We start from the raw sequence: 16,545 nt of genomic DNA, 5'->3' as shown, positions 1-16,545 counted from the left end.
GAGTTGTGTGAATGACGCTGGCCACAGAGGGTAGTGGCATTTGGGCACACAGAAGTGAATAAAACACAGCCCTTGCTGGGCGGGAGGGCGGTTATAGCTTGGTGGAGAGAGACAGACACAGGCAAACACAAGCATTAAAAAATATCCATATATATGCTCTGTGTGCTAAGTAGCTTCAGTCATGTCCAACTCTTTGCAACCCTATGGACTGTAGCCCACCAGGCTCTACTGTCCATGGGATTCTCCAGGCAAAGAATACTGCAGTGGATTGCCATGCCTTCCTCCAAGGAATCTTCCTGACCCAGGGATTGAACTCCTGTCTCTTATATCTCCTGTATTGGCAGGCGGGTTCTTTACCACTGGTGCCACCTGGGAAGCCCCCACCTGGGCTCTACCCCGGATCAATTTAATTGGATTCTCTGGGAAGTCAGATCTAGGCATGGAGAATTTTAACAGCATTCTAAATTTCCGGTACAGCCAGGGTTGAAAACTGACTACACAACACACAACTTTACCAGTGTTACGTTCAGGAGATACTGGAGAAGGGGGCTGGCTATGGATGCCTCGAGGGAGTAAGATGCTCCGGGAAGGTTTCCTGTAGGAGGTGACTTCTGAGCTGAGTCTTCAGTAAGTGAAGCCTGGGCACACAATTTGTGAATATATTTTAGTAACAACTATTCCACTCACAGAGGCCTTGAAAGTTCTTTCCCATGTCCTGTCACACACAGGCACTCACTGTGACGTTTGAAGGAACCACACTTTGAGGAAGTTTAGTGATGTTTCAAGGTTTCTCGGCTGCTAGGAGGTTGAGCCAAACTGAAACCCTACAGCTCCCAAACCAGAGCTCTTCCCTGGAATTCCATCTCAAGGTGGCAAAGCCTGGAGGGCGGTCACTGGAATTTCCCAGGAATCCGAACCTTGCCTCGCCACCATCACCATGCCCCTGCCCCAGCACACTTTTCACTGGCTCCTGCCCCAAAATGCTTCCACCAGGCCCTAGCAAGGTGGCCTCCCTCAACACTTCTTTCTTTCGAGTACCGTGACCAAAAGAAAGAATTAACAATGAGAAAAAGAAAAAAAGAGAACCAAAGAGCCCACTCCATCTCGTTAAGAAAGTAAACATAAGAGCCATCTAAGTGTCTAATTAAGCTTCTAATTAGTCCCTGCTTGTTACTAATGCAAATTAGATTACTCCGCTTAACTACAGCATGTCCACAACACCCTTGTTAATTGCGGCCTTTTGAAATTAAATTACTCCCTAATTAGCATATCAAAGCCATTGATTCGGAGCTGGGAAAGATGAGGGCAAGAGGAGCCGAATGCCAAGTTTGGTTAATCAGAGATGGCTAATTAAATAGTGCCGTCTTTCGTGGGGGGCCTGCTGGTTAAGGGGTGGGGTACTCACCCAGGGCCTGAGAGGCCATCTGGAGCCTGGTTCTGGTAGTGCCCTTGGCACCAGGGGGCTCCCGTGGGCACAGGAAGGGCTCCTGCCAGCCTGGGACAGACCAGTGGTCTGGCCTTCTCTGGGCCCTGGTCCCTCTCTTTGTCTCCCCTGATGATATCTAGCAGTGGCATTTACAGAAATCTTGGGTACCAACTCAGAGGCATCCAAAAAACACATCCATATTCAAATGTGCAAGATACAGGATCCTTCCACATCTTTCTCCCTGTTCCAGGATGACTTCCGGAAAGGTTACTGCAGCCCAGTGCTTCTCTAGTCCCCACCTGTGGTTCCATTCTTGGAAGAAAGCATCCTCTCCCCCACCAAAAAGTACATTAAGTTTCTGTTGGGGATGGCAGGTAAGAGGGTGATGACTTTCATAGAGGGGTTCACCTGGGAACGGATGGGCTAACTTCAGCTTAGAACAGACCCCTCAAGACGTAAGACCCTAAAATTCCCTCCGTGGTAGAAAGAAGGGGGGGAAATTCATCTACCACCATCAGTTCTTAAGCAGCTGTGCGAGAATTAGATGTGGGTCAGGGTGTCCTTAAAGGTCTTTTCTGAGCTTGTACAGACCTTGCAAAGCCTCTCGGACACCCGTCCTGCCTAGCTCTTCCTAGAATACTTAAGTGAAAGTGAAGTGTCCGACTCTTTGCGACCCCACGGACTGTAGCCTACCAGGTTCCTCCGTCCAAGGGATTTTCCAGGCAAGAATACTGGAGTGGGTTGCCATTTCAGCAAAATCTCCATGACAAAGTTGCTCCCCAAGGGGGCCAAGTGGGACTCGGAGGGTACTCAACCCCAGCCTATCTTTACCCCACAGAAATACAGGCTCCATGTTTGATAGTGTTTGGGTTTTTCAAAAGAAGCCAAGCAGAGATATTTATGTGAAATTTACCACTGTAATAAACCTTGTGAGAGCCAACAAAGGGGTGAAGTTAGCCCAGCTGTGATCTCAGTCCTACGGCCAGCATTCTAGAGGGGCAAGTTCCAGTCAACTGTGTGACCCTGGACAAGTTAATCACCTCTCTGGGCCAGGGGACCTCACTTGTTAAGCAAGAACAAGGAGAGGAGGTATGTGAAATGGCAAATCACAGTCCCTCAGTCAGGGTCCGGTGACCACCTCGTTCCACTCTGTACCTGCCATAATCCCTTCCCAGACTTAGGATGTCTTCTAGAACCTTCCTCCTCCATCTTCCGTGCAGAAGGCAGAGTCTGACCTTCTAGGTCTCTTTGGCAGGAGGCACACACCTGTGCCCTATGCTGTACATTTAACAGATCAGCCCTGGTGGGGGCAACAGATCTTAAATGCCTCATCTAAAAAGGACAGAACTTTCACAAGAATAAACTCCTGGTGACTGACAGTCCCTAGCCTGGTCGATCAATGTCTCCTCTGCCAACTAGGATGTTTATCTGTGTGTATATGATTCTGTCCCCAGATCTTCCTAGCCTGATCCTCCTCTTCGAGTTTCTCACCAGCAGACCTCGAAGCACACAGAATCAAGGTCATGGCCAAATTTCTAAAGGGTTTGGTTTTGCTGATGAATGCAGGGATCAAACCGGGCCCAGGGGAGAGGAAGACTGCCCCCTCCCCCACCAGCTCAGAAGGGTGAATCTCAGGTAGTGTCCAGTCCATGGGTAACCATCCAAGCCAAACTGGGCTAAAGGCCCATATCAGTGGTTTTATTTTAGAAAATAAATTTCAAAGCAGGAAAATAGAAACGGGGAAGGGGTGAGGCTGTCCTGGTGTGAGGGGGAGGGCAGAGCGGCAGCACACAAGGGCCAAGCTGCAGCCCTCCTCGCTGAGCTCTCTCTCCCAAGGAGATTCAATTAATTGATAACAAGAGGCATCAAATTAATTTCTGGAGGATGTGAGATTCTGATGAAGGGAAATCTTCGTAGATGGGGATCGGGAGGGAGGGGGCACGCAGTGGCCCCTCTAATCAGGCTCCGCTGCCTAATTGGGGGGGAGGAGACTTTTCTGGGCCGCAGGGTCGCTGCCCCGCGCTCCACAGCGCCCCTGTCGGGCAGGACCCGCGGAGGCGGTGGAACAAAGGGGACCAGTCTCCTCTCTCACCCAACTCCCAATCCCTTCATTCCACAGCTGCAAGAAAGTGGAGAGCAGGGAAAGGGGAGTGTGGGTGCTCCCTCCCCAGCAGTACAGTCAGGAAAACCGGGGCTCAGAGAGGGAGCATCATGGTCCATGGTCAAGGTTGCAGAGGGAATGAACAAGCGGGTAGTGGCGCTTACCCGAGCCGCTCACCAGGGAGTCTCAGACCCACGCAACCCAGACCGGCCCCAAGCTCAAGGAGGTCAGCACAAGGCGTGGGAGACCCTCCCTGTAGCTGAAAGACCTGAGGCCACCCGGCCCCTCTTCCAGAGTTCCCTGGACCTCTCAAAAGCCCCCAGCATCTTTTCGGAGAGGGCCGAAGACACTCGGCGCGCACGTCCCAGCGCTCAGGTCTCAGAGATCAAGGAGCTGCCGGCACCTCGCACTAATGCGCTTGCGGAGGCTCCGGGAAACACTGGCCGGGCGAGCAATCCTGAACGACTGCGCTCAGCCGGGGCGCGAGAACCTGGAGCTCGGCCTCTCCTGGGAACCCTGGAGGCTTCCGAAGGGAAAGATTCCCCCAAGTGGACAGACTACGCTCCCTCAACATCCGACCTCCGCATGCGCCTGCGACTCTGACCCGGCCCGGAGACGACCCGAACTGGAGATGCGGAAGCCTGGAGAAGCACTGCGCCCAAGCACAAGCGGCAGCCGCCCCTCCCTCGGTCTCCTGTAAATCCCGAGTCCCCATCCCTCCCCCAAATGCTCCCCAGCAGCGTGCCCTTTTCTTTCAAGGCGCATACACTCTGCCCAAAGAACCCCCTGAAGGAGAGAGGGGAGGAAGTATATGCTACCCTCTTTTGGACCAACTTCCTTCGGCCTGGGTCTCCTGGAAGCCTGGGCTCCAGAGCTGGGAAACCGAATCTAACGGAGTCTGCCCGCTGGCCGCCGGAATGAAGAAACAGAAGCCCCTTCACCAGCCCACTAGGCCGGTTTCCCTCCACACAGCTCAGCCCTCCTGCAGACTCAGCCGCTAGGACGAGGCATCTTGTCCAGGCTGGGGAGTATGGAAACCAGAGCCTGCCCCCCACCACCAGCACCTGTGGGAAAGATCCTCACTGGGGGACTTGCTCCATTTCTGATTTTCCAAGTTGCAAGAGAGCCACCTCTGCTAAAACCTCTTTTCGGAGAGACTCTGGCAGCTCAGCGGTGGAAGGCCACCGCACACAGTGATGGCTCCACAAGGTTTGTGGAATCCCGGTCTCCAATCCCCAACCCACCCTTCCCTCCAGTCACCATCATCTGTCTCTCCTTCGCTGCCCAAGGAAATTCTGGGTAACTTCCACCCATTGACCCTGCCTATCTTGAACAAATGCAGGGGGGTCACTAGTCTAGACACCCTACTCTGTAACCGTCTGAGAAAAACCCACCGTCTCATCCCCACTCCTTCCCATCTGCACTTGTGGCCCAGGTAGGTATGGTCAGAAACTCCCAGTGGGAGAGAAAAAACCCTTTCCCCACACCCTGCACCACCAATGACCCCACCCAGCTTCTGGTCCCAGCTTGGGAGGCTCCAGTTGGGCAGAGGATGGGGCCTGGGGAGGTAGGCAGGGCTTCTGGGCCCAGGCGAACAGGCTGCAGGGGACAAGGATCAAAGGAAGGAAGACCACCAGCCTGGCCGAGGCCAGAATGGCTCACTCCTTGAGGCACTAGCAGCTTTGACTCTCTAGTCCAGCACACTGTGGCCTTGTCCAAATGGGTATCTTTTGTGCTGGGAGCTCTTGGTTTCTAGGTCAGGCAGGCATGCTCTGAGTCCAGGCTCCTCCCAGGACCCACCTGAATGCTACTTCACAAGCCAACTGTATCTGCAAGCCTGGGTATGGGGGGTGTTGGAATAGAGGGTTCCTGTGCCCCCCAACAGGGCAGCACTGGCCGTGGGTGAAGGTACGCATTTCCATGGAGAATCCAGGAAGGCAACACTGAAAAAGACAGTGACTTCACCCTCAAGGGAAGGAGCTTTTTGCTTCTCCACGGTGATCCATCCAGAGGTGGGTCCCAGATTGATTTGAGACTGCCAGCCAAATCTATCTTCCATAAGACTGTGTGAGCCAGGGTTCCAAACCATAGGAGTCTCCCTTTTTTAGAGAAAGATGGTACCATTTTTCCTCCTCTGTGTTCTAGAGTATTATCCCTCCCACTTTTGTGTCCATGAGCACCTTAGGATGCTGGGGGGAGGTGGACCTTCCAGGGTCTTGTGCAGCTGAGAGATCCCAAGTCCTGAGCCCAGATCCTCCCTTAAAAGGAAGACAGGAAGGGGAAATCCAGCCTTCTCGCTGGAGGACTGAGGGGCACCCAGGCCTGAGCCCATGAAAGAGGGAGGGGAAGTGGCAGGCCCTCCCATCCTCTTTCTCCCTTCCCCATAGCAGAGGCTCAAGCCCTACCAGTTACACTGGTGGGAGTTCTAGGAGCCCCACCACTAACTAACTATGTGACCTCAGACAAGCTGTTTCTTCTCTCTAGGCTTTATTTTCCTAACCCTTAAAATGGAGATTAATTTCCAGTCCAGCACGTGGCCTGGCAGTGCTGAGAATCTAATAAAAGCTACCCCTTGGTCAGTACTACGGTGTGCCAGGCACCGTTCTAGGTACTTTACACTTGCTCTTCCATCCCACTGGCAAACATGCTCTCAACTGCTATCACTGACCTACTTTATGTTTAAGAAAACTGCGGTTCGAAGAGCTTAATTAAGTTCTCCAGAGTCTCATCACCACTGGCAGGTTCCAAAGCCTTTTCCCCTGTGACCCATGTTCTGCCCTGGGAAGGCCCGAGTTCCTTGCCCTGAGTTCCAGAGTCCTGGCACCAAGTCATAGGAAGCCACTGCAGCCACTGGAGCCTCAGCATCCAGTCAAAAACAGTGCCCGTCCTGCCCTGGTCTGGGAAGCTGGGAGCTTTTGAAGGAAACTGTGCCAGAGCTCCTTGGATGGAAGAAAGTATTACTTTGCACTGCTGATGTTGCTAAGTCACTTGAGTCGTGTGCGACTTTGTTCGACCCCATAGATGGCAGCCCACCAGGCTCCTGTCTCTGGGATTCTCCAGGCAAGAATACACAGTTTGGGGTATTAGAAAAGCAAAGGCACTGTACCTGCTTGAGCTGGGCTGGAGGGGTTTGCATTTCAGCTGGAGAGACGGGAAAGCCACCAGGGCAGTGGGGCAGCAAAGGATTAGAGGTAGAGAAGAAGGGTGCAGCCATGCCAGGCGTGGCAGATCAGGGAAGCCTTCTCAGGGAGATGACCCTTCCCCTCCTTGCACCTCATACTTCTCTTCTGACAAAGACACCCTTGCACCACCCTCCTCTCTCTAATGTCTCATCTGCCTTTCCTACCCTGACAATGTGCAGACCCCAGCCCTCACAGCGTGGGCACTCCAATGCCCAGTCTGGGAGCTGCCCAGACAGTGTAGGGGCTCAGCAAACTCTTGGGGGATTAATTGATTAAAGGACCCTCCCACCACTCCCCCAACTTTCCAGCCCCTAAGGAAGAGGTGTGTTTGGAGTAGGGGCCCAGCAGGATATGCACATTCCTGGCAAGAAGGGACCTACCTGCCAGCAGCCAGAAAGGAAGTTTCTGGTCAAAGGCAGAGGAAAGGGGGTTGGGTAGGGGTGTCCAGGTGTGAGAAGGGACAGAGATAGGTCCTTTTGCAAGTTGGGCCACACTAGCCCCCCACCCCACCCCCGCACTCCCCCACACTGGTGTCATGACTTTCTCTCCCCAAGACTCAGGGGTTCACCAGCTCCCTAAGTCCTGCAAAACCTGCCCAGGACCGGGAGAGGGAGAGGAAAACCCCACCCAGCAATCTAGCCCTTAGTGCCAGAAGAAAAGGTTCCCATGGTCTCCCCCAGCGTAGAGCCAAGGTTAGGATTGGGGAGGGGTAAGGTAGTGAGGGGGGACCCAGGAGAGATTCAGATCTTACAGGAGTCCCAAGTTGGGGGGCGGGGAGCACAGCCACTGCCACCTGATGCCACTGTGCCCCACTGATGACAGTGGGAGTGACACCAGATGGGGAGCTCAGGAGACAGTCATGCTTCTGAGAGGCTCAGATCTAAGGGTGCCGGAGCGGGCAGACTGTCCAGGTGCCCACAGCACAGTCCCAGGGGCCTCCCTCCTACCTGCCAGGTGACAAAGAGCCCAGAACCCAGGCAAAACAAAGTTTCTCAAGTTAAAACAAAAACAAAACAAGCCTGCAGATTTCCCTTCCCCTGCAGCAGTTTTCTGCCAGGTTGGGCAGGGTTGGCTGAGGCAGGGGCTGTCTGAGGGGGGTGGCTCTCCTTAAAGCAGCTGGGGCCTGGCAAGCTTATTGGGCCTTTGCCCCTTCCTCTCACCCCTGCCCCACCCACTGGCTTACTAGGAAGCTCATCAGCTTGAAATGCCCAGTGCCAGTAGCGTTCAGTCCCAGGTTCCCACAAAAAGTGAATTTCTGGGTTCAAATCCTTGGTGTCGAGGTCTCTATTACCCGCTGTGTTCTACAATGGCACTGGTCAGACTCTCCCTCGGCTACAGACTGTATACATGATCCCACAGCTCCTTCCTTCTGGGTGGGAGAAGGGGGCACCCAGGCGAGCCTCCAGCTCCAACCCTAGGTGCCTCTCAAACGGTGCTCCTCAACCCCTCAATCCTAGACCCAACACAGTTGGCTTTGGGACAGTCCAGGCACGTGCTTTAACGCCGGATGAAGATGCTCAAATTCAAGTGAAAACCCGCATTGGCCAAAATGCTCCTAGGCTTTTCTCAGCAACCACTGGGATGACAGCTTCAGACTCGGGTTTTCTCCTGGGGCACCTCACCTCCAACCCCTGCTCCGGTCTCTGAGGTCAAACAGCAGGGAGACCCGGCCCAAGGATGCAAGACACGCGGGAGATCTCCAGACGGCTTAAACCCAGGCACCGAGGGAGCGAGGATATCAGCGGGGCGGGAGTTGGCAAGAGAAGCCGGCGATGCACAGGGCTGAGCCGGGGGTTCTATATGGGCTCAGGGTCTCGGCGTTCCCATATCCTCTTCTCCTAGCCAAGAGAGTCCGGGTGGGACGCCCAAGTGTTCACGAGGTCGCCCCAATTGGAGAGAAGGAATCCGCAGCCGTTAGGGCCTCTGACTCAGAATCCGCCTCCCGCGAAAGCACACGGTCCTTTGCCGGGGAGGCCAGGACCCCTGGCAGCTCAAGGCGCCCCGCTTTCTAGCGCCTCGGGTTCTAGCCAGGCTCAGCTCAAGTTAGTTAGGCGTTCGTTGATGGGGAGCGCAAGGCTGGAGCGCTGCCGGGGTGACCGCCGCTCGGGGAGAAGTGTTTGCGGGGGGCCTGTCTGGGAAGATGCCACAGTTCTGGGTCTGAGGAGGGGGGTCCTACTTGGTTATCCCGGGACACTCTTCCCAGGCGACCTCCGAACCCTGCTGCCGCCTTCTCTCTTCCCCTGTATGGTGAGGCGGGGCTCTCTCCAAATGGGGCGAATAAAGATACCCACAGGGTCAGCCCCCCACCCTCCAGCACCGGCGCACAAAATCACAGGAGGCCGTTTCTAGACGCTCTCAAGTCCCCAAGAAGTTTTCCTCTCGTATGACCCAGCCGACCCAGGGATGAAGGAAAGGAGACCACTGGCCCCGGAACCTCCGAGATGCGACCCCAGCAAACCGAGTCCCCTCCTCATCCAAAGCGCGGCGAGTTGGGCTGCGGTCTCCCCCGTCCCTATTTGTCTGCCTCCGGCGCGTCTTGGGGAGTTCTAGACAGACTGGGGTTGGGGGACCCCACTTCACTACTTCCCTCCCCGGCTCAGCAAAGTCTAGGCCGGGAGGTACTCTTTGTTTTACTCGGGGAGTGGAGGGGAGTGGTGCGGTGGTCGCTCCCCCAGACACCCCATTTCCCGCGGGTAGGCCGGGAGGGGGCCGGTCCTAGATTCTCGGGGGGATGGCGGGCCTTAATAGCCTCTCCAGCCCCCCACCCCCACCCCGGCCGACCTCCGCTGCCCACCCCCCGCCGCCGCGCCGTAGACCCCACCTGTTCCCCAGGCAGCTCCCAGCCGCGGGGGCCTGAGCCGGGGGCTGGGTGTCGCGGCCCCGCGGGGTCAGGGCGCCGCAGCCGGCCCCGGCTGGAACAAAGTGCGCCGGCCTGGGCCCGGCTCCTCCCGGCGCCCGGCGCGTCTCCGGCGGGCAGTTTGCAAACACAAAGTGAGCCAGTGAGCGGGCGAGAGAGTGCGCGAGCGAGGGAGTTGGGCTGGTCGCCGGCCCAGCCCCCACCCGCGTCCCCGGGCTCGGCCGGCCACCTTACCTGTCCGGCCCGGCCGCTCCGTGCGGGCTCCGGCCCGTCAGCCCGCGCGGGGCATGGGGCTCGCTCGGGTCGCCGCCCGGGCCCGCCGCCGCCGCCGCCTGCTGGGGCTGCCCCTCCGCGCCGCCCGGCGCCGCGCAGCTCCCGGGCGCCCTCCCTCCGCGCCGCGCCGGCCGGCCGCCCGCCGCGCGCCCTAGCCTCGCCGGGGCATCGCACTTTGGGGGCGGCTCGGCTTGCTTCGGCTCTGCTCCTCCTTCTCGGTCCTCCCGCGACGCTAGTCCTCTCGCTTCGCCGCCGGGGCTCCGGGACCCCGGCGTCCCCGCCCCCGGCCCAGCCCTGGTTCCGGCCCGGGCTCCTCCCCGCCGCGCCGCCGCCGCCGCCTGCGCCGCGCCCTCTTCGCGGGCTGGGCGGGGGGTGGGGGGCGCTCCGTCCCGGCCGCCGGCCGCACGCTCCGGTCCGTAGGGGCGGCCGGCTCCCGACTCCGAGGGGCTGCGACTGAGCCCGGGCAGCGAGTGGCTGCGAGCGGGCGGCACGCGGGCGGGGCGGGAGGGGGCGGGGGAGGCGGGGAAGGAGGGAGCGCGCCGAGAGCCAGGGAGGAGGGAGCCGGCGCGCGGCGGAGGGAGGGCAGACCAACTTCTAGCGCTACCATAATTCGCCTAAAGCAGGTGCAGCAACTTTCACCCGGCCCCGCAGCCGGCGGCGAGCGAAAGGAGACCACGTGGACCAAACTTTAGAGGAAGAAAAAGTGGGGAAGACATAGGGCTGCGAATCTGTAAAAAGGCGGTGGGGGTGGGGGGAATGGAGGGACCCCAGGGATTCACTCTGGCTTTGCGAATCCCAAGGCGCGCTTCGCAAACCCCAGCCTTTCTCTGGAGTCTGGAGGGACGGCCAAGCCCTTGCTCCCACACGGTTCATTGGTTCCCGGCGGGCTGTGCCCGGCGCAGGGAGTGGCCGGGGGCGGGGGGGGGAGCCAGGGTCTGGAGCGGGTGTCCTTCCTCCCCTCCCTTCTGCGCCCCGCTGCGTAGGGCTGGGGGGCGTGTGCTTCTGAAGCTGGGTAGGGTGGTGGTGGCGGGGAGACAGGGTGGTGGTGGCGGGGAGACTCCTCTGGGCTTTGTGAAACGGTCACCCCGGGCGCGCGCCGCCTCCCTCTCCGGAAGGGGAATTTCCCATAAAGTGCTCTACGAACCAGTGAAAAAGGGGCCCAAAGCCGGATCCGCGCGGGCAGAGCGGAGTGCAAAGTAAAAGCAATTATCCGGACAAATTAGATTGTAAACAAAACTCAACGTCTTTTGCCTGAGGGCGGGGAAGTGCGCGAGGAGGAACCGAGGGATTGTGGCTGGAGCCAAGGTGTGTCTTTGGGTTGGGAGGGGGAAGTCCGGATGAGGAAAGGCCCAGATCCAAGGGGGAGGGCTGTGCTGGTAGCAGGCGCCCCACGCGCAGAGACTCGTGGAAATCTGAATAAATTCTCTCTCCGCCTTCTAACCCCAAAACATCTCCGATCTGGCTCTGTGTGTTGCAGTGACGAGAGGTGAGGAACACCTCAGAGCTTGTCACGAACTGGCCGTGACCAAGGGAGGGCCCGGCTGTGAGAGGAGGCTAGGAAGGCTGTGGCCCTAGAAGGCTCTTCTCGCCCAAATCCCTCGAGGCAGGTGGAGACGGGCAGACACGGGATGCTCCGGTGGATTGGGAGCTTCTGGTGCCTCGGGGATGCCGGGGCTGTGGCCTGGGGAGAGAGGATTTCTTGGAAGAGAAGCCTTTCCAAGGGGACTTGGAAGAAAAAGAGATTTCCTCTTGGGTTCTCCTCGCTTTACTCCGTCCCTTTTCTGCGGGTGCAGATGACCAGGTGGAGCTGTCCTGTGTGTGCTGCCTGTGCAGGTCCAGCTCCTATGTATCTGCTCTGCATGGGGCAGGTGTGACAGGCATATTCAGGTTCTGTTGGAGCTTTTCAGATAGCTAGCTGGGAAATCGCTGGGAGGAGGACCCTGAGCGCCTTGTATGTGGATACCACAGGTCCTTTCCAGCGTAGCAATAACAGAAGCATTAAGAATAAAATAACCACAGCTAACATTTGAGTTGTACCACATGCCAGGCATAGGACTCATTTCATCTTTGCCATAACCCTATAAGTAGATAGTCCTGTGACCTCCATTTTACAAAAAAGTTAAGTTCACCTGTCCACGCTTACCTGGCTGGTAAGGGATGAAGCAGGATTCCAACCAGAACTACTTCAGTGAGGCCTTTGAAACAGCACTGCCTGCCTGTGGGTTACCTGAGTAGTACAGTGTAGGAGGAAGGAAGTCTTTGGTGGTGTGATTCTATTTATTTTCTGTGGAGGGTCAGCTCTGGTGGGAGTCAGAGCATGTGGACGGGCCTGAGCCTGACCTGGAGTTGACAGGTCCTATGTAAGCCCAGCTGGATGATGATCATGCCCCTCGGGCCTCCTTCCCTCCTCCCTCCTTCTCCTGCAGAGATTTCAGGTGGGGTGAAACTAAGGACTTTCAATACAGAAGAAGGAATGAGGTAACATCCAGTGGGTTTCTCCAGCTGTTTTCTGTCTGGCTCTCTGGCCCACTGCGTCCTTTCCCATCACCTTCTTGCAGCAGCCCTCCACACCTCATACGTGGATTCACTTGGCTAAAGGGATTTCCCTAAGAAATGGTTTTCAGTTTACCATTATCTTCAGGTCAGTTCAGTTCCCAGCATCCACCCCCCCCCCCCCCACCCCCCCACCCCCCCACCCCCCCCACCCCCCACCCCCCCACCCCACCCCCCACCCCCACCCCCCCCCACCCCCCCCACCCCCCCCCCCACCCCGTGAGTCACAGTGGGGGGCCCAAGGGAGGAAAAATATCCTGTGTGGTCCTCACCTAAAGGGCACTTTAATTAGGAAACAAGGTCTTACTGAAGACATATACAAAACACACACCCCCAAATTAAAACAGCCGGCCCAAAGCCTTTCTTTCTGGATGCAGGGGCTCCAGAAAAAGTTTCCAAAGAGTAGCCCTTGGCTCCTAAGCAGAAGCAACTGTGATTAGGTAGGAGGCTCCTCTTTCCGTCTATCTTTGTTTCTTCAAAGGGTCCCAGGGTCAGGGCCTATGATGTGACAAGAACAAGGGCCCATGGCCTGGCCCTACTAGGGAGGCCATGATTAAGAGCACAGAGGCTGGAGTGAGGCAGCCTAGGGTTGAACTTCAGCATCTGTCACTTACCAGCTGTGTGATCCGGGCAAGTTACAGGATAGAGCCACAGTTTCCTCATCCATGACCTTTGGAGAATGCCTCCTGGGGTTTGGAGGGTAGCATGAAAAAGCCTGGGCAAAGCATCTAGCTCTGTGCCTATTCATCACATATTTTCCATAAACACTCACTTTCTGTTTTGTGAGCCCCAGTTTCCTCACCTAAAAACGAGAATACTGACTTCACAAAATCGTAGATCATATGTACGTCTGCAGTTGATACTTGTAAGTGCCTGCTGTGTGCCAGGCACTTGATTCACATGCTGTTCAGCTGCATCACCCCGGGCAAAGTGGCTCTTCTCATTTTACAGTGAGGCACTCAAGTGTAGGGGCTCCCAGGTGGCAAAGAGGTAAAAAAACACCCTGCCAATGCAGGAGATGCAAGAGACACAGGTTCGATCCCTGGGTTGGGAAGATCCCCTGGAGGAGGAAATGGCAATCACTCCAGTATTCCTGCTAGGAAAATCCCATGGACAGAAGAGCCTGGTGGGCTACAGTCCACAGGGTCGCAAAGAGTCGGACACGACTGAACACACACATTACACTACTACTACTCAAGCTCAGAGAAGTCAGGCAACTTACCCCAGGTCACAGACCTAGAAGGTGGTGCAGCGAGGATTCACTCTCAGGTCTTCATGCCCTGAAGAGGTGCCCTTTCCCAGGGTCAGCTACCTCCCTGTTCTGGGGATGAAGTGGGTTCAGTCATGTCCAGCTCTTTGTGACCCCATGGACTGCAGCATGCTAGGCCTCCCTGTCCATCGCCAACTCCCAGAGTTTACTCAAACTCATGTCCGTTGAGTTGGTGATGCCATCCAACCATCTCATCCTCTGTCATCCTCTTTTCCTCCTGCCTTCAATCTTTCCAAGCATCAGGGTCTTTTCCAATGAGTCAGTTCTTTGCATCAGGTGGCCGAAGTGTTGGAGTTTCAGCTTCAGTATCAGTCCTTCCAATGAATATTCAGGACTGATTTCCTTTAGGATGGACTGGTTTGATCTCCTTGTAGTCCAAGGGACTCTCTCAAGAGTCTTCTCCAATACCACAGTTCAAAAGCATCAATTCTTTGGTGCTCAGCTTTCTTTATAGTCCAGCTCTCACATCCATACATGACTACTGGAAAAACCATAGCTTTGACTAGATGGACCTTTGTTGGCAAAGTAATGTCTCTGCTTTTTAATATGCTGTCTAGGTTGGTCATAACTTTTCTTCCAAGGAACAAGCGTCTTTTAATTTCATGGCTGCAGTCACCATCTGCAGTGATTTTGGAGCCCCCAAAGATAAAGTCTGTCACTGTTTCCGCTGTTTCCCCATCTATTTGCCATGAAGTGATGGAACCAAATGAAGTGGGTCAGTGGGTATGTTCTTAGTACCAGGCCCGACATTGGGGGTGGGGGTGCCCTCTATTCCCACAGTCCCCACACATCTAGACTCAGATATTTTATGTTTCCATTCATCTGATTGCTTGAATCTTACTTCTTTTCCCCCTTCAAAACCTTTTTTTTTTTTTTTTAAGGGAATTCCCTGGTAGTCCAGTGGTTAAGACTAGACACTTTCACTGCTGTGGGCCTGGGGTTTAATCCCTGGTTGGGGAACAAAGATCCACACAGCATAAGAACAATAACAACCCAAACTGGTTTTTAGTTAATTAAGGAATAAAACATTACCAACATAATGTAGTGGCTCAACAGCTGAGTATACACCTATAGAAATGCATAATGCGTTCAGCAAAAGACAGATACTAAAATGGTTGAGCGGGAGAAGAGTGCCATTCACGATAGCCATTAGCAGTGGAATGGGTGAATAAGTGCTGATATTCTCATGCATGGGCTAGCACTTGGTAATGAGAATGAACAAGCAATAGGCACACCCAGCAATGAGGGGATGTCTCACAAACAATGTTGAGCACAAGAATCAGTCACGCCTTTGGCTGGAACTCCGATCTTCCAGTAATTCACCAAAATGTCCAACACAAAGGGAAGGAGAGGGGCACCCACCCCTTTCTCTCTAGGCCTTTCAGAAAACATGGAGTCAGTCCTTTGACCACATTCATGGGAATCTACAAAAAAGGTGATATTGTAGATATCAAGGGAATGGACACTGTTCAAAAAGGAACGCCTCCCAAATGGTACCATAACAAAACTGGAAGAGTCTACCATGTTACCCAGCATGCTCTTGGCATCCTTGTAAACAACTTAAGGGCAAGATTCTTGTCAAGAGAATTAATGTGCGTATAGAGTATATTGGGGCTTCCCAGGTGATGCTTGTGGTAAAGAACCCACCTGCCAGTACAGGAGTCCTAAGAGATGTGGGTTCAATTCCTGGGGTGGAAAGATCCCCTGGAGGCAGGCATAGCAACCCACTCTTGCCTGGAGAATCCCAAGGACAGAGGAACCTGGCGGGCTATCGTCCATGGAGTTGCAAAGAGTCAGACTCCACGGAAGTGACTTAGCACACACGCACGCCTAGAACATATTAAGCACTCTAAGAGCCAAGATAGCTTCCTGAAACTTGTGAAAGAAAATGATCAGGAAAAAGAAGGAAGGACTTCCCTGGTGGTCCAGTGGTTAAGAATCCACCTACCAATGCAGGGGGGATGGGTTCAATCTGTGGCCCGGGAAGATGCCACATGCCACAGAGCAAGTAAGCCTGGGTGCCAGGACTATGAAACCCTTGAGCCTAGGGCCCGCACACCACGACAAGAGAGGGTAGCTCCCACTCATCGCAACTAGAGAAAGCTCTCGTGCAGCAACAAAGACCCAGTGCAGTGAAAAAAAAAATCAATAAACGCCCCTCCCCCCCCCCCACCAAAAAAAAAAGAAAAAAGAAGGAAGCTAAAGAGAAAGATACTTAGGTTCAAATGAATCGCCAGCCTGCTCCACCCAGAGAAGCACACTTCATGAAAACCAATGGAAAGAAGCCTGAACTGTTGGAGCCCATCCCCTGTGAGTTCATGACATGATGGGTGTAAAGAATCTAAAAGACCTGGAGTGAAAAAAAAAAAAAAAGGCCAGTCACAGAGAGAAATTCTACTTATCTGAAATTCAAAAATCAATCTAACGAAATTGACAAGATAGAACTCAGGAGAGTGGCAGCTCTAGGTGGGGGAATAACTTGGGATTCCTGGGGGATTGGGAATACTTTGTGTTTTTTGAATTTGGGATTTGGTTACAGGGGTGTGCTCACTTTATGACAACTGAGCTGGTGTGCACTTACGGTTTGTGTGTCATTATGCTTAAAAAAAAAATAGCCTACTAATTGTTACTGATAAAACTGAGATTCTTCCATATCCCTTCTTCCCTTTCTCCATCCTTCCTTTGCCAGAGGTAGCCAGTTTCCAGAAGCTAGGAGGTAGTCTTCCAAAGTAAGTTTTATATATACCCTTAGTCATTTAGTGTGGCTTTGGTGTCTTAAGATGTTAAATAAAATGTATCCTTCCGCTCCTTGCTTTTCCTATTTGGTGGTGGTGGTATTCTTTACTAAATTTCATGTTGCTGAGGTTAATTCAGGTTTGCTAT

At 54.6% G+C, this 16,545-nt stretch overlaps 1 protein-coding gene across 4 annotated transcripts in view; it reads right to left on the bottom strand.

The window, feature by feature from the left end:
• Positions 1-9,887, bottom strand: part of FOXP4 (forkhead box P4) — a 50,699-nt gene extending 40,812 nt beyond the window's left edge. For all 4 annotated transcript variants that reach the window (XM_027524297.1, XM_027524301.1, XM_027524299.1 and 1 more), the window contains exon 1: positions 9,801-9,887. The gene's annotated coding sequence lies outside the window, so the exon portion shown is untranslated. The remainder of the gene's footprint in view (positions 1-9,800) is intronic.
• Between the last annotated feature and the right edge of the window lie 6,658 nt (positions 9,888-16,545).

Source organism: Bos indicus x Bos taurus, chromosome 23 (genome assembly GCF_003369695.1).
Source record: "Bos indicus x Bos taurus breed Angus x Brahman F1 hybrid chromosome 23, Bos_hybrid_MaternalHap_v2.0, whole genome shotgun sequence".
Classification (NCBI taxonomy): Eukaryota; Metazoa; Chordata; class Mammalia; order Artiodactyla; family Bovidae; genus Bos; species Bos indicus x Bos taurus.
This window is presented reverse-complemented; position numbering and strand designations above follow the sequence as displayed.